General features: G+C 46.9%; 1 protein-coding gene across 1 annotated transcript in view; it reads left to right on the forward strand.

Moving 5' to 3' along the window:
• Positions 1–19,047, forward strand: part of LOC137519344 (protein C-mannosyl-transferase DPY19L1-like) — a 1,198,743-nt gene that overhangs the window by 760,764 nt on the left and 418,932 nt on the right. The gene's annotated exons all lie outside the window — the stretch shown is intronic.

Genomic DNA, 19,047 nt, shown 5'->3' on the forward strand with positions numbered 1-19,047 from the left:
CCCCCTCTTCTCTTCAATGCAACTCTGCACCACATACCTTATGGGTTATGGCTTGCAGAGATGGGAGTTGTGCAGTGATCAGCTGCACTGTTAGGGTGCGTTTCCACTAGTGCGGTGGGAAATCGACGCGGATTCTCCACGGACGAATTCGCATGCAGGAGCGAAATTGCATGCGATTGTATGCGAATTTTACCGCGAATTCGCATATGATTTCGCATGGATGACGCTGTGTGCGAATTTAACCATCTCAGTGCCTGTGTGCTTTTTCATTGATTCCATGCGAAATCGTATGCGAATTTGCATGAAAATTTGCATGAAAAAACACCATGCGAATTCCCTATTAAATACATTGTATGCGAATCGCATGCGTGTGTGCGGTGTCCGAATTCGGATGACTCTGCTGAGCAGATTTTTCCTGCACAAGAAAACGCTCCGTTTTCCTGACAAGTGGACACAGGCTCATTCACTTTTATTGGTTATGCGAATTTGCATGCGGGGAACGCATGCGAATTCGCGTTAGTGGAAACGCACCCTCAAGGGGAGAACTCTTCTGCTGCTGAATTCAGATAAAGTTTTATATACGCTGCTCTGCTAAATAGTGTGTGTCAGGAGGAGGGGGGCAATGCTAACAGACTCCCTGCCCTTTTGGGGGGTTTGAAATATAGCTATGGAGGGGTAAATATGGTCAGGTATTAAAGAGACTCTGAAGCGAGAATAAATCTCGCTTCAGAGCTCATAGTTAGCAGGGGCACGTGTGCCCCTGCTAAACCGCCGCATACGCGCCGCTAAACGGGGGTCCCTTCACCCCCAAACCCCCCACTGTGTCACTTGGTCGCAGGCTTGGTCGCTCCTGGAGGCAGGGCTAACGGCTGCAGCCCTGCCTCCATTCGCGTCTATCAGCCGCGCATCGCCGCCTCTCCTCCGCCCCTCTCAGTGAAGGAAGACTGAGAGGGGTGGGGGAGAGGCGGAGATACGCGCTGACAGATGCGCGTGGGGCAGGGCTGCGGCGGTTAGCCCTGCCCCAACCAGGAAGCGCTCCCCCGCATTACGGAGGGGATTTGGGGGGACAGGGACCCTCGTTAAGCCGCGGGATAGCGGCAGTTTAGCAGGGGCACACGTGCCCCTGCTATATATGAGGTCTGGAGCGAGATTTATTCTGGGGGCTGGTTCACATGGGCTTCTGCTTGACTTCTCGTCTAAATGCTTTTTTGCACGCTTGAAGAAAACCATTTAGTGGCTTTTGGTGGTGTGCGGAATGTTTCAACCTCTGCAGGGGGACATGGAAAAGTGATCCTGAAGGCAATATTTTGCATACAGTATCGGCTAAGCCAGGCATGGGCAAACTCGGCCCTCCAGCTGTTACGGAAGTACAAGTGACTGTGGCTGTCAGACTCCTGCAATGCATTGTGGGACTTGAAGTTCCTGAACAGCTGGAGGGCCAAGTTTACCCATGCCTGGGCTAAGCGCTGGGCAGACAACACGGAAAATAGGGGGAAATATGCAGCATTTGCATGAACCCAACGGTAAATGGTGGTAGCGCTTAACGACGAATGCCGTGACTGATATTTACTGCCCAGGAAACATCTGTGTGAATGGGCCCTAACACAGGGATATAGACGTTAGGGTTAGGGGTGAGAAAGTAATTAATGCTGGTGGCTAGGGGGGACAGGTTAGACATCAAGACCACAACACTACACATCGCTTCCACATCACTTTAATACATGCTTATTTTAAACTACTCTGTGGGGTGCAGGGCACAGCAGAGACAATGCATACCTAATCCCTCTGTTCAGCCCCCTGTGTCACGGGACACCAGAGAGCAGGAGAAAGCTCCTGTCAGTGGTCAGCAGCCTCCCAGCAGACGTTATCTGCATTCTTCACTGAAGGCTGTCCCAGACAGCACAGAGTTATCTCAGCAGGCACCCAGCAGGCATCAGAGAGCAGAGGAGGAGAAGCCTTCAGCTCAAACAGCAGTTTAAAGCAGGAGTAACTTCCTATGTTACTTACACCTTACACGTGGGAGTCCGCAGGACTGCAGGCAACCCTCTCTCCCTTGAGTCTCAGCGGTGCCTGCATCTTCTTTCTTCTTCCAGGTCCACCACATGCTTGAGGGGGTGGGGCAGTTGATGTGACTGCCAGGTCTCAGAGGATTAGAAGCTGCAGCACCAAGCATGCCTCTGGGTGTCTGTTACTTTGCATCCTGTGCGCCCACATCAAGACACAGGCAAGTGACTGCGTGTTGATCCATGTACACGGAGGCAGGCGCCAGGCCACTGAGTCCCCCGGGCCCTACTGTGGTTGTAGGGCCTGTGGGGGCGATAGTTACGCCACTGACCCCAGTCACCCAGGGACTAATTGTGCTAAGTTTTGGGTCTCTGACTTTAATACCATGGGAAAGACAGCTTTTTACATTTTCTCATTGACGTCAATAGGGAAAATCTGATTGGCTGTGGGTGGCTCCGTGCACTTTTGAGTCCCTAACATATGAAAGAATTTTTCAGGTTAACTCCATGACTAAATGACCCAAGTTTTGTGAGTTACATTTTAGAGCTGTACAATTGACAAAAGTTTTAAAATTTTCCAATTAAAGTCTATGGGATAAAATGGGTTCTTCGGGGGCAGTCGCAGGGGTACGGAGGGTGCAATTGCTTAACAAAGTACAAGCAACCTGCATGGCTATGGGCTGAAGTGTGCAAAGTTTCATGATTGTACTCCTAAAACTGTGGGAGGAGTAGCATACAGAAAATAGAAACATTTTCATTAGCTGTTGCTAGCTCTGCCCACTTTTGGTTGTTTCTTCTATATTCAAATTTTTTGTTCTAGGTGACACCAACAATATGTGGTCCAAGTGTGGGGAGTGTAGATTCAAAACTATACGAGTGGCAGCTATTTGAAAATTTTCTCTGTCAAAGTCAGGGCAAAAAAGGGGTCTTTGGTGGTCCACTGCAGGAGCGCAGAGGGTGCAAAAACAATGTATAAGGTAAAGAAGTATGCAAACTTTGGCGCTTGTAACTCCAATAGTGTAGGAGGAGTAGCATAAAGAAAGGGGGGCGGGGCAGAGAAGAATAATAACTAGATGGTGTTGTGTCTGAAGAAACCTCATGATGCTGGCTTGATGTTTGATTGGCTGTAAGTGGGTCCTCCCACCTTTCAAAATTTTAACCCCAGTCACCCAGTGGCCAACTGTGCCAAGTTTGGGGACTCTGACTTTAATACTGTGAGAATGAGAGCTCATTGAAATTAGTAGGGGGAAACTGATTAGTTGGTTGTGGTTCCTCCCACTTTGAGTCCCCAAAATGAGACAGAATTGTTCAGATTAACCTCATGACTAAGTGACCCACGTTTGGTGAGTTTAACTTCAGAGCTGTATGAGTGGCAAAAGTTTACGATTTTCCACCAAAAGTCTATGGGAAAAAATGGGGGCTTTGGAGGGCAACCACAGGGTATGGAGGGTGGGATCGCTCAACAACAGCACAAGCACCCTGCATGGATATGGGCCAAAGAGGCATGCAAAGATTCATAATTGTACTCCTAAAACTGGGAGGAGTAGCACATATAAAATAGCTAAATTTTCATTGGCCTTGCTCCCTCCACTTTAGGGTATCCCCCTCTGCTTGTCTCTATCTCTTTTCTGGAGATCAGCATAGTCTGCAGCACAGACCATCATCTTATGCTCCCCACATACTAGGTGCTCTCTTCTTCTTATAATTTTCTTCCTACTGACCATCATTGTTTCACAAGGGAAAGCAAGCATCCACTACAGTTGTCAGGAGCTTCTACAGATCGGATCAAGCAGCACAGGAGATTACTTTAACCTCCTTGCCGGTCTAAAAAATCCGGCAAGGAGGCAGCGCCGCACTTTTTTTTTATTTATTTTTTTAAATCATGTAGCGAGCCCAGAGCTCGCTACATGATAGCCGCTGAGCAGCGGCATCCCCCCACCCACTCCGATCGGCGATCAGAGTATGCAGGAAATCCCGTTGAGAACAGGATTTCCTGCAGGGCTTCCCCGGTCGCCATGGCAACGGGGCGGGATGACGTCACCGACGTCATGGACGTTGGGACGTCATAGGGAATCCCGATCCGCCCCTCAGCGCTGCCTGGCACTGATTGGCCAGGCAGCACAGGGGTCTGGGGCGCTGGGGAGCGACTCGGCGCGGTGGATTGGCGGTGATTGGAAGTTACAAGCAGCTAGCAAAGTGCTAGCTGCTTGTAACAAAAAAACATTATGCAAATCGGCCCAGCGGGGCCTGAGATATCCTCCTGCGCAGGTTACCCCGAGCTGAGCTCGGGATAACCAGCAAGGAGGTTAAAGAGAAACTCCAACCAAGAATTGAACTTTATCCCAATCAGTAGCTGATACCCCCTTTTACATGAGAAATAGAATGATTTTCACAAACAGACCATCAGGGGGCGCTGTGTGACTGATTTTGTGCTGAAACCACTCCCACTAGAGGCTCTGAATACCGCGGTACTATGGGCAAACTGCCACAATGTAACAATGTTCACAGACAGGAAATGGCTGTTTAGAGCTGTCTAACAGCCAGAACAGCTAGAAACAGCTACATAACCTGCCCACAGTAACAATGTCACCATGTAATACATGTCAGAATGTGAATCTGGGAGAGGAAAGATTTTACAATGAGCAAACACTGACTAAATCATTTATACATAATTATTGTAAAAATGAAGCACTTTTTTTATTACATTATTTTCACTGGAGTTCCTCTTTAAGAAAGAATCAATGCCGCAGGAGATTCTCAGATCACTGTGACTCATGTCAACTACTGTTATGCTTGGAAAAACATGAGGCAGAAAGCAAACCAAGAGGAAACAAAAGATTTGTAAGTGATCAGGACTGCTAACTACAAAAGGGAGGAAAAAAGGTGCCCAAGGGTACAATAAAACTGAGTTAAAACCAATTAAAAAAGAAAAATACGAGGTGACTTAACTCAATGAAGACAAAATTCATATAATAAATGAACTTTATTTTGCACAAGACAACATAAACTACAAGTAATCAAATAAACTCCATCCTTTGTATCAGAGCAGTTGTGCCTGGCCCTTAGCCATTTGCCAATTGGAATACCATGGATAGTAAGGGCCGGGTGGCAACTATTCGCTCTGAGAGTAGAGTTGCTACTGCAAGGTTTCCTAAGTCCTGGTAGTACTGACAGTGCCCCGAACGGGGTCACCGCTTAAAATAACATCTAAATAGTTGATGGAGACACACACACACACACACACACACACACACACACACATATATATATACAGTATAAGATTGTAGTATGTGGAGAAGGAGGCACTCCTAAATAGATAAACAGCGATGTGTTCAGGCAGTCCGTTAACCAGACGGAAATAGTTCAGTAGGAGATGAAGCCGGCACCATCTAAGTATTCATGCTCTTTTATTGTACTATCGAAATAACAGGCTGTCACACAAAGTGCGACGTTTCGGGGGGATCCCCTTTTATCAAGCAGATGACAGACTGACAAATATGCATAACATACAACATTTATATGTAACCACCCACATGTCACCCAATCCCAGGTCTGAATATACAGACTAATCACAAGTCCTAATGTTTCATGCGGACCTGATGGAGAACAGTTGAAGTTAGAAGGGGGGCCAATAGGAATATAGAGCACTCACCCACACTTCGCAAGGGCCCCCGCCGCCTCGTCCCACCACCAAGCGTACCGGACGCCATCAGCGGTAGACTTCGCCCATCCAAAGGCGGGCCGAGCCTCCGCATTGGTGCACGTCCGGGGACGTAGTGACGCGAACGGCCAGGGGAGTGGTCGGACGCATACGGGGAGACGGCTGGAACGCAAGACGAACGCACACACGTCAAAAGCAGCGCATGCGCGTTACGTCAAAGCGGCCAGCCGTCCCCCACAAACACCGCCCTGGCCGCGCCACCATGGCAACCGGACACCATAGGGGCGAGACGCAGCGTGGGCCCAGCCCAGCAGAGCAGGAGAGAGGAAAGAGAAAAAGGCAACAACAAAATATAGTGAAATCTAGATGGATGACATAGAACCCCCAGTGACATCGTAAATGTAAAAAATATGCAGTAATATAGTAACAATATACACTATGTAATCAATAGTCACAGAGGTGTAATACATCACATCCATAAGTAGGGATGCCAAAACAATGCGAAATTACAGTAAAGGTGTGAGGTCATATGCTCTATTAAGGCCCCTTGGATCAAGACAATCTAGAGTCCTGATCCAAAAGGCCTATCTATACAAGAGTCTTTTAATTCTACTGCCCCCTCTGGTCATGGGGGGAACACCTTCTATTATCTGGCAGCGAAGTTGGTTAACACTATGTCCAAAATTTACAAAATGTGCAGGGACGGCCTGTTCAATTATTTTATTACGAATTGCTGACTTGTGGGCAGATAATCTAGCTTTAAATTTAGAGGTGGTTTGTCCCACATAAATGAGTCCACATGGACATTTGAGTAAATATATGACATATTGTGAATCACAATTGTAGCATCCATTGATGGTATATTGTTTGCCTGTATATGGGTGAACAAAATAAGGGGATCTGATAATGGAGTGGCAATGAACGCAGTTGAGACAGGGGAATGTCCCCCTGCGAGTGGATCGCTCAGGAGGTCTAACCAAAGTCCTCATCTCGGCATGGACTAGTCTGTCCCGCAAAGTGGGAGCTCGTTTGTACGAAAACAATTTTGAAATTCATTAATGGAGGGGAAAGAGTGGGACAGAGTATGTCAATGTTTTTTAAGAATTTTGCTAATGGGGTTACTCCATACATTAAATTGTGAAATAAATGGCAGTCTGTTCTTAACACTCTTACCCCTCCTATGATGTCCTGAGGGTCCACTCACCTCCCTGCGAGCACTTGCCACCACATCCTCAGGATACTGCCGTGCCAGAAATTTCTGGTCATTTCTTCTAAACGAGATTGTAGTACCTCACCATCATCCACTATACGGCCTATCCGCAAGAATTGACTCTTCGGTATGGCACATTTCGTATTTCTTGGGTGAAAGCTATCAAAAGAAAGAATGGAATTACGGTCTGTAGGTTTTACAAATAAATCAGTGGATAGATGGCCTTCCTTAAGGATAACAGAAATGTCAAGAAAGCTAACACTGCTGGTATCAGAGTGTATAGTAAGGCGAATGGCCTCACACTGTTCATGTAGATGTGCAACAAGTTTATCGAGGGTGGAACGTAGCCCCGCCCACACGCAAAATATATCGTCTATATATCTGAGCCAAATTTTGGCATATTTCTGAAAAATGTAATTAGTGTACACGAAACTTTCTTCGTATACATATATATATTTGCGTAGGACGGGGCCACGTTCGAACCCATAACAGTACCACGGATCTGTAGAAAAAATTGATCATTAAATACAAAATAATTGCATTTCAGAACGATACAGAGGAGATCAATTAAAAATTGAACCTGTGGGTCAGAATAGTCTGATGCCACAAAAAAGCATATGGCGGACAGCCTCTACACCCCCATCATGAGGGATGGAGGTGTAGAGGCTCTCAACATCCATAGTGACCAAGAGACTGCCCTCAGGAATTTCATCAAGTAATGAAATATTCTCCAGAAACATAGTTGTGTCTCTAAGGTAGGATTTTTGTGATAGCACATATGGGCGTAGGATATAATCAAGATATTTAGCTAGGGGGGACAGAGCTGAGTCTATCCCTGAAACTATTGGGCGCCCTGGGGGTTGTTCTAAATCTTTATGAATTTTGGGGCATAAGTATAGTCGTGGAGTTCTCGGATGATCAATAAGTAAAAATTTGACCAATTGGTCATCAATAATATTAGCTCGTAATGCTTTCTCAAGGATATCACGAATCTGTTTCTGGATCTCCGGAAAGGATTCGTGATATCCTTGAAAAAGCATTACGAGCTAATATTATTGATGACCAATTGGTCAAATTTTTACTTATTGATCATCCGAGAACTCCACGACTATACTTATGCCCCAAAATTCATAAAGATTTAGAACATCCCCCAGGGCGCCCAATAGTTTCAGGGATAGACTCAGCTCTGTCCCCCCTAGCTAAATATCTTGATTATATCCTACGCCCATATGTGCTATCACAAAAATCCTACCTTAGAGACACAACTATGTTTCTGGAGAATATTTCATCACTTGATGAAATTCCTGAGGGCAGTCTCTTGGTCACTATGGATGTTGAGAGCCTCTACACCTCCATCCCTTATGATGGGGGTGTAGAGGCTGTCCGCCATATGCTTTTTGTGGCATCAGACTATTCTGACCCACAGGTTCAATTTTTAATTGATCTCCTCTGTATCGTTCTGAAATGCAATTATTTTGTATTTAATGATCAATTTTTTCTACAGATCCGCGGTACTGCTATGGGTTTGAACGCTGCCCCGTCCTACGCAAATATATATATGAATGTATACGAAGAAAGTTTCGTGTACACTAATTACATTTTTCAGAAATATGCCAAAATTTGGCTCAGATATATAGACGATATATTTTGCGTGTGGGCGGGGCCACGTTCCACCCTCGATGAATTTGTTGCACATCTACATGAACAGTGTGAGGCCATTCGCCTTACTATACACTCTGATACCAGCAGTGTTAGCTTTCTTGACACTTCTGTTATCCTTAAGGAAGGCCATCTATTCACTGATTTATTTGTAAAACCTACAGACCGTAATTCCATTCTTTCTTTTAATAGCTTTCACCCAAGAAATACGAAATGTGCCATACCGAAGAGTCAATTCTTGCGGATAGGCCGTATAGTGGATGATGGTGAGGTACCACAATCTCGTTTAGAAGAAATGACCCAGAAATTTCTGGCACGGCAATATCCTGAGGATGTGGTGGCAAGTGCTCGCAGGGAGGTGAGTGGACCCTCAGGACATCATAGGAGGGGTAAGAGTGTTAAGAACAGACTGCCATTTATTTCACAATTTAATGTATGGAGTAACCCCATTAGCAAAATTCTTAAAAAACATTGGCATACTCTGTCCCACTCTTTCCCCTCCATTAATGAATTTCAAAATCCACCGTTATTTTCATACAAACGAGCTCCCACTCTGCGGGACAGACTAGTCCATGCCGAGATGAGGACCTTGGTTAGACCTCCTGAGCGATCCACTCGCAGGAGGACATTCCCCTGTCTCAACTGCGTTCATTGCCACTCCATTATCAGATCCCCTTATTTTGTTCACCCATATACAGGCAAACAATATACCATCAATGGATGCTACAATTGTGATTTACAATATGTCATATATTTACTCAAATGTCCATGTGGACTCATTTATGTGGGACAAACCACGTCTAAATTTAAAGTTAGATTATCTGCCCACAAGTCAGCAATTCGTAATAAAATAATTGAACAGGCCGTCCCTGCACATTTTGTAAATTTTGGACATAGTGTTAACCAACTTCGCTGCCAGATAATAGAAGGTGTTCCCCCCATGACCAGAGGGGGCAGTAGAATTAAAAGACTCTTGTATAGATGGGCCTTTTGGATCAGGACTCTAGATTGTCTTGATCCAAGGGGCCTTAATAGAGAAAATGACCTCACACCTTGACTGCAATTTCGCATTGTTTTGTCATCCCTACTTATGGATGTGATGTATTACACCTCTGTGACTATTGATTACATAGTGTATATTGTTACTATATTACTGCATATTTTTTACATTTACGATGTCACTGGGGGTTCTATGTCATCCATCTAGATTTCACTATATTTTGTTGTTGCCTTTTTCTCTTTCCAGCCTTGGCCTCCCTCCTGCTCTGCTGGGCCCCCCACCTGCTGCGTCTCGCCCCTATGGCGTCCGGTTGCCATGGTGGCGCGACCGGGTCGGTGTTTGTGGGGGACGGCTGGCCACTTTGACGTAACGCGCATGCGCCGCTTTTGACGTGTGTGCGTTCGTCTTGCGTTCCAGCCGTCTCCCCGTATGGGTCCGACCACTCCCCTGGCTGTTCGCGTCACTCCGTCCCCGGACGCGCACCAATGCGGAGGCTCGGCCCGCCTTTGGATGGGCGGAGTCTACCGCTGATGGCGTCCGGTACGCTTGGTGGTGGGACGCGACGGCGGGGGGCCCTTGCGAAGTGTGGGTGAGTGCTCTATATTCCTATTGGCCCCCCTTCTAACTTCAACTGTTCTCCATCAGGTCCGCATGAAACATTAGGACTTGTGATTGGTCTGTATATAACAGACCTGGGATTGGGTGACATGTGGGTGGTTACATATAAATGTTGTATGTTATGCATATTTGTCAGTCTGTCATCTGCTTGATAAAGGGGGATCCCCCCGAAACGTCGCACTTTGTGTGACAGCCTGTTATTTCGATAGTACAATAAAAGAGCATGAATACTTAGATGGTGCCGGCTTCATCTCCTACTACAGTATAAGATTGAGATTATTGTCATTAAAGTGCTCCACCAGACATCCAACGTTAGAGGTGTCCCCTTTCCAAAACAGCAAAAGGTCGTTTATGTCCCTCCCATACCACACTACATCCTCCAGAAGAGGGCTTTACCCTCCGAAGACGTGGCACTCCTCCCACCATCCCATGTAAAGATTCGCTAGGGACGGCGAAAACTTAGGCCCCAGCACCTCTGGAGGAAAAAACTGCCTTCAAACATGAAGTAGTTGTGGGCCAGGAGGTACTCGACTACCATAACCGGTTACCATTCTGTGACATTACCTTGACAAAGTGGACCCCTCGGGGCCCCGCAACAAGTCGTTGGCTTATGAAATGGATTATTATTGAATAAAAGCAGACTTGGTCTACGAGTGAGTGTGCGGACCTTCTGGATTTGTTACAGACTGCATTTACGGTCCTGCACCTTACAGTGGTTGTGATTCTTCTTCTGGCGCCTGATTACCTTTAGAACAAAACGACAGAGATCTGCCAAGTATCTGGTGAGATGGAACTCCAAAGCTTGAAGGGCCAGATTGTCAGGAATACAGGAATTGATTGACTTGACATCAACTGTAATCCAGGTGTAACCTGTTTTCCAGTCAAGTCCCTCTATGCTGGCCAATAGATGTTTAGTGTCTTTAATGTGACCTTGTAGGCGTCTAACAAGTGGTTGCAACAGAGAGTCAACCTAATTGCCAAGGCGCTTCCCCAGAGATCCAATACCAGCCACAATGGGCCTGCCCTCTTGGGTAGAGCCCAGCTTATGTATCTTAGGTAGATGATTGAAGATGGGGACTATGGGATATTTGACCGCTAAAATAATCCACCAATCTATGATCAATGATGCCTAAACTTTCACCATATGACAAAAGGCTAAATGGTTTCTTCTGGAATTCCAAAGTAGGGTCACCACTCAAACTTCTATAAGCAGTGTTCTCCACAGGCTCGTTTAGCCAGGTGCTCCACCCAGCTAGTTTTAATGAGCACCCAGTTGTCATCGGCTCACCTCCGCTTCTGCTGTAAGCATGCTTGTGCACAGAAGCACCGGCCCTGCATTCTCTCATCTCGCCCCACCCTGCTAATTTTTAATGCCACCAAGCTACTATTTCATGCCACCCGGCTGGAAAAAAACTTCTGGGGAGATAACTGTATAAGTATCGGAACTTCTTTACGATAAACCTCACTGTCTAGAACGACAACTGCGCCCCCTTTATCCGCATTGCAGATTACAATGTGTTCGTTATTCTGAAGATTTTTGAGTGCACAAGTCTCGTCTGGAGTTAGATTAGATGGGGTAGCTCGAGCGGAACCCTCCGCCAACTGCAGAAGATCCCGCTCAACTATCTTCTGAAAAGTATCCACATGCAGGGTCGGACTGGGACCCTGGGGGCCCACCAGATAAATTTCAACCTGGGGCCCACACATCCCATGATTGTGGTGAAAAACAAAGAGTGTGACCATGCATCGGAAGGTGGGCATGGTCATGATGTATCATGGACAGGGCCAAATGTACATAGCAGCATTATAATTCAGAGACACTGCTGCTCAGCAAAACGTTGCTTAGAGTCCCCCTCCTTCAATATAAAGTAATGTCCTACTTACCATACATATGACATTGATTAGATTGTGAGCTCCTCTGAGGACAGTCAGTGACATGTCTATGTACCCTGTAAAGTGCTGCAGAAGATGTCAGTGCTATATAAATACCATACATAATAATAATATGGTAGGACATTAGACTATGACTACTGTAGGAATTAGATTGTGAGTTGCTTTGAGGACAGTCAGTGACATGACTATGTACTCTGTAAAGTGCTGCAGAAGATGTCAGTGCTATATAAATACATAATAATAATATGGTAGGACATTAGACTATGACTATGGTAGTAGAGATGGCCCGAACGGTTTGACCACGAACCGATTGACACGAAATTGGGTGGTTCGCGTTCGCGGTGAACTGCGAACTATATGCGAGTTTGACCCACCCCCTATACTACATCATTAGGGTCAATTTTGACCCTCTACATCACAGTCAGCAGACACAGGGTAGCCAATCCGGCTACACCCCCTCCTGGTGCCACCCCCCCACCTTATATAAAGCAGGCAGCCTCAGCCTTTTCACTCACTCGTGTGGCTGCAGTAATTAGACAAGGGAGAGAACCTGCTGTAGACATAGGGAAAGCTTAGTTAGGCTTGTTAGCTTGGTACTTGCTGATACTTATTGCTAAAAAGCACCCCTCAACAGCTCTTTTGAGAGCTAATGTTGTTCTTGTGATCTTTTTTTTTGTTTTTTGTGTGTGTCCCACAGACACTTGTGTTGCATATACAGCCCTGTCAGTCAGTCGCAGCTGGCCCTTGGCCCCTTGGTAATTCCTACTGTGCCACTGCCAGGCCCAGCACATTCAGTGACTACCTGTGTGTGTGACTGCTGCACATTTATAATACCAATCACTGCATACCTACCTGTTTAGTGCATCTACCTACGTAAGCGCACGCAGTGTTATATACCACCAGTCACTGCATCTGTTCACGGTACCTGTGTGTGTGACAGCTGCACATTGTATTGATACCAGTCACTGCATACCTGTTCACTGCACCTGTGTTACTGCACATTGTATTAGTCAAGTCAGTGCATACCTTTCACTTCATCCCCCCCAATATGGGAAAAAGAGGCAGAGGCAGGCCACCCGGCAGGTCTGTTCGAGGTTGTGCTGTCGTGATTTTGTGCGGCCCTGGACCAAAGTACAATGTACGTGCCATCAACCCCCAAGATTGCCTGGACGTAGTTGACTATTTAACACACAACATCTCATCTTCCTCAGCTTCCGCAGATAAGCGTGACATATCTTCCTCCTCCTGCTCTAATTCTGGCACCCCACTTAACACTCAGTCGGCCGCCACCACCAAAGTGCCATCACCCCAGGGCTCAGCGGTGTGGAAATTTTTTTGTGTCTGCCTCAGATGAAAGCAATGCCATTTGTACTCTGCCACCAAAAATTGAGCCATGGAAAGACCAAGACCCGCGTAAGGACAACTTCCTTACGAAGGCACATGACAAAGCACAAACTGCAAAGGGATGACCACCTGAGGAAAAGCAGCACACAAAAACAAAGCCACACACCGCAGTGGAAGATAGCAGGCTGCAATTATTTCTCAAAAGAGGTGATACCCAAACTGTACCGTGATGTTGAAAGGCAAGTGGTGTCATCTCTGGCACACAGCGTTGGGTCAAGGGTCCATCTGACCGCGTGGTCTGCAAGGCACAGTCAGGCCTGCCTGAAGACTTAGTCAGTCCCCACACACAGCATCTCTGCCTGCACGCCATGTGACTACCTGCCCCAAGACTAATTCGGGCCCCACACAGCATCTCTGCCTGCAGGCCGCTTGACTGCCTTCTCCGCCACCACCAACAGGGTCCAGGATTCCAGGCGGATTCCTGAATAATAATGTTTCTGGTGCGTGTACATGCCTGCCTAATTTTTCTGGCTGCACTGCAGCTGCAACAACAAAACAAAAGGTATGTACATGTGTCAATTCCCCTTCGTGATTGTTACCTTGCCGCGGTGAAGGGGCTTGCGTATCACAATGAAGCAATGACCGCCGGCTATATGAGTGTCTCGGGGGGCACACCCAAGATAATAAGGTCGTTGCTTCATTGTGGGCAGACCATATTCGATCAGCTGGACAGTCAATGTTGTTCTGTCATTGAGCTACCTCAGTCCGGCGACCATATGGGCTTGAAAACCGCTATCGCCTGCACTCTGGCCATGGTGCGCACCAGTCCAGCATGGCTGTCACTACACAAACAGCTGTTTGCGGTGCGTTACACAGTGAGTTTGGTCGGTCAGTGTGAAGCAGTACACTAATTACATTAGTGTGACAATGAAGCATAAAGAGACTGGCACTACGACAGCGTGCAAACAAATCACTTCTTGTGAGCTTGTGGATAGTACAATTCCTGGGTATTTCACACGTTCCAAAACAGCGTGCTCAGGATCCAGAGAAAAAAACAGACATCAAGTTCAATCAATAGGTAGAGATATAAAGGTCTGGCACTGAATCATTGGTGTTAAAAGAGCTTTATTTCTATTGGCTCTTCCAATTTGCTAAAAGTTATTATAGCATATTATCAAATAATGTGCACATACCCGTTGTGGTCGGAGGTTGTGGGGCATGGTGGTGGTGGTAACGGCCCGCCTAACGTCCGTTTCACTTTACAGCGTGGCCACACTGCCTCTGAAGACGCTGTAAAGCGAAACGGACGTTAGGCGGGCCGTTACCACCACCACCATGCCCCACAACCTCATCTGACCACAACGGGTATGTGCACATTATTTGATAATATGCTATAATAACTTTTAGCAAATTGGAAGAGCCAATAGAAATAAAGCTCTTTTAACACCAATGATGCCGTGCCGGACCTTTATATCTCTACCTATTGATGACACTAATTACATTACCTGATTGATGTATACACATGCAAGAATGCAAGATGTTTTAAAGTACTTTAGGCCTGCAATTTAGCATGCAATGTGATTTCTGCCCTTAAAACGCTGCTGTGCGTCAAATCTGGATTTTTCCCCGGGACTTTTGGCGTATCCCACTCCGCCATGCAAAAACTCAGGTGTTAGACCCCTTGAAACGTCTTTTCCATCACTTTTGTGGCCAGCATAAATGTTTGTAGTTTTCAAAGTTCGCCTCCCCATTGAAGTCTATTGCGGTTCGCGAAAGGACTGTGCACTCTGTAAAGTGCTGCAGAAGATGTAAATGCATCATACAAATATAGCACACTAGGCTAGATATGGTGGTAATCATTTGATTATGAGCAATGACAAGTAATGTCAAGTGTCTCCAAGTAATAACAAATGCATCAATTCTGAAGAGTCTATTGGACCTCCTCCCTCCAATATACATTTCCTCTGCATCAAGTGGACCCCTCCCTCCCTCCCTTATACAATTCTCTAGAGTCTAGTGGTCCACCCTCCCCTATACAGTTTCCTGGAGTCTAGTGGACCTTCCTCCCCTATACAGTCAGTGTTGCCAACTCATCCCTTTAATGACTGACACATCTAAGTTATACCGGTTCTGGGGCTATTTGCACATAATCAGTGCCTTAACTGCATCTAGCTAGCCACAAAACCTGTATAATTCATATGTGTCATTAATTAAAAGGATGAGTTGGCTACACTGTATACAGTTCCCTAGTGTCGAGTGGACCTCCTCGCTGCCCTATACAGTTCCCTGGAGTCTAGTGGACCTTCCTCCCCTATACAGTTCCCCAGTGTCTCATGGGCTTCCTCCCTGCCCTATACAATTCCCTGGTATCTAGTGGTCCTTTCTCTCCTATACAGTTCCCTGGTGTGTAGTGGTCCTTAACCCCACAGCCTGTCATCAGGGTAAGAATAGGTGTTATACTTACCTGGGGCTTTATTCCAGTCTCTGTGGTCCATCAACTCCTCAGTGTCCATCCGGTCCCCTCTGTTCTGCTGCTGTTATCCCTGGTAAACTCCACAACTCAGCTCAGTCGGGACAATTGCACTGCCCGAGAGCCTCTTCCATCGCGCTCCTATAGTCAAGAGGGTTCTGTGCCTGTGCAGCTACAAACCTTAGCTAACTGCGCATGCAAAGAACATTCCTGGCAATGAAGCACGATTGAGGAGGCGTGTGGCCAGTGATGCGCATGTGCAGTAGTCCACGACTACTGAGCAGTCCTTGACTACTGGGCTGATAATGGAAGGACCAAGGGTAAAGTACACTGAGGGAGCTGACGGACTAAAGAGGGCTCAAGAAGCCCCCCCCCCCCAAGTATAAATCCTGTTACAACCCCCCCCCCCCCTCCTCCCCCCCTCCTCCCATGGATCTGACATGCCAGCAGCACAGTGGCGTAGTGGAAAGCGCTCTTGCCTTGCAGCGCTGAGTCCACGGTTTGAATCCCAGCCATGGCCCTAGACTAGATACATACACACAATATAGACATAGACATGTGACTATGGTAGGGATTAGATTATGAGCCCCTCTGAGGGACAATTAGTGACAAGACAATATACTCTGTACAGCCAGGGTTGTGGAAGATGTCAGCGCTATATGAATATTAAATAACAATAGTCAGGACAGGAGAGAATGCTTAGGAGTGGATCATGTGAAGAGAGACATGGCTGTTGTACTGGAGAATAGAACATCTTTTTATAGCAGCAAAAGGCAGATTGCAGATTTGTAAAGAGTGCAGCACAGTGAACCTGCCATGTCTCTCTCCAAATGGATGATCCATTCCTACACAGCACAGTAACACATAGGGCTTGGTTCACAAAGCCATGCTAACTGTTTAGCACGGGTGTGCTAAACAGTTAGCACGTGAAGTGCCGTTCGCAGACTTTTGCATGTGCAAAGTGCCGCGATTCACGCGATCACGGCACTTTGCGCGTGCAAAAGTCCGCGAACAGCACTTCACGTGCTAACTGTTTAGCACACCCATGCTAAACAGTTAGCACGGCTTTGTAAATCAAGCCCATAGACTCTCTACACTTGGAAAGACACCCACCAGACAGACCCCCCTATGTGCCCCACCTGCTGCTTTTGTGCTGCCTGTCACTCGCTTCTCCTGCAGAGACTTCTGCAGTTTCATCAGTCAGCACTGCACCACTCCTCCCCTCACTTCCCTCCCTGGCCTCAGCTGAGTGGCTCCACTGATTGCAACACGGGAGGACTGGGACCTTTTGGCCTGGGGGGGGGGGGGGAATCACAACCTAGAGGCCCTTTCTCAGAAGCCCCAGCCCAAATCCATGTCTTTCTTGTGTGCAAATGTATACTGTATAGTGTGAAGTAACAATACCTGCAGTAACACACATTAAGAAGGCATGGATTCACGCTGTCTACTAAGTGGTGTAATGGTGATGGGGACATATTTTGCCATGCATTGGGCCCCTTAGTACCAAATGAGCATCAATTAAATGCCACAGCCTACGTGAGTATTGTTGCTGGCCATGTCCATCCCTTATGATCACAGTGTACACCTTTTCTGATGGCTACTTTCTGCAGGATAATGTACCATGTCACAAAGCTAACACCCTCTCAATCTGGTTTCTTGAACATGATAATGGTTTCAGCGTACTCCTATGGCCTCCACAGTCACCAGATCTCAATGCAATAGGGCACCATTGGGCTGTAGTGGAATGGGAAATCCGCATCATGGATTTGTAGCTAACAAATCTTTAGCATCTGCTTAATGCTTTCCTATCAATATGTCCCAGATTTCAGAGAAATGCTACAATCAATTAAGGTAGTTCTGAATGCAAAAGGGTACTCGGTACTAACAAAATGTACATATTAAAGTGGCCAACAAGATATGTCAATTTTCCTATCTTGCTTCTTTTGGTTCATGTATTAGACTACCACTCAGTAATTATGAACTCCCCTAATTGGAAAATTCAGAAATAATAACTCTAACATAAAAATACAGAAGTCATTGCCCACATAATAAATGCAGAAATGCAGCAAACATTTCCCCACATATTAAAGCACACCTGAAGTAAAAAAGAATATGGAGGCTGAGCTATTTACTTTCTTTTAAATAGCGCAAAGTGCCTGGCTTTTGGGTACTCTGTTGGTATAGACCATACATGTCAAACTCTGGCCCATGGGGCTTAGTGTGCTACTGGGCGGGGCCACTCACTGTCCGAGGTAGAGCTTTTTTGTATCCAGAGTCCCTTCTCCTGCCACCTGCACCCTGCCAGCACACACATACACAGACACTCACTGTACACACACATATACTTACTGTAAACACACATACACACAACATTCAGTCACTCACATATACACACAGCACTACTTTCTCCTCCTCTTACCTGCCTCTGGTCCGGAAAGTGTAGCCAGGGCTGTGGTGGCCTCCAATCAGTGAACTTCAGGGCGGTAGAGGAGCAAAACAGTAGCCAGTCAGGACCAGCCTGCAGGTGGGAGGATCAGAAGCTCTCTCACCCAATGCCTGGGACTCTGGCCCTGCCGAACCTTAGAATGCTAATGCATACTGCTGGGGACGGGGCTTAGCATACGGGGCTTAGCTTAGGATCGAGCGGCCATGCACTGGGATTAGCCAGGCCTGCTGTAAAGATTAATGTGCACTGATTGATTGAGCAGGCGGCAGCAGTCCGCATATGCAACAACATCACACTGGGCTGGAGCCTTTGAACTTTGCCGCCCCAGCCCAGCATCACATGGGGGCGGAGCTACATGACACAGCCCAGCCTGAGCCTGCAGCAGCCTCTCAGCGTGACTGATTCAAATGCTGAGAGGAGAATCTTTATTCTGCAGGCAGGGATTTGTGGAGACGGGGCCCACCAGAGATGTGGAGGAGTGGCCTCCCGAGCAAATTATCAGTACTTCGGTGGGTCAGTCCGACACTGTCCATATGGGATGACCTCGCTTGCTGCTTGCCGCTATACTGAAGATGGAAGATATCGCCGCAGCTCAGCTTGTGGCTTAGCCTCCCTTACCACCTTACTGGAGCCGTGCAGGCTTGCCCGACCCTGCTGTGAACATCAAGCAGTAAGTCAAGTCTCTCCTGCATAGCTGCCGGCCGGAGCTAACGGGATTGAGCGGCTCCAGCAATCGCCACGAT

Source organism: Hyperolius riggenbachi, chromosome 5 (assembly GCF_040937935.1).
Source record: "Hyperolius riggenbachi isolate aHypRig1 chromosome 5, aHypRig1.pri, whole genome shotgun sequence".
In the NCBI taxonomy this organism is placed as follows: Eukaryota; Metazoa; Chordata; class Amphibia; order Anura; family Hyperoliidae; genus Hyperolius; species Hyperolius riggenbachi.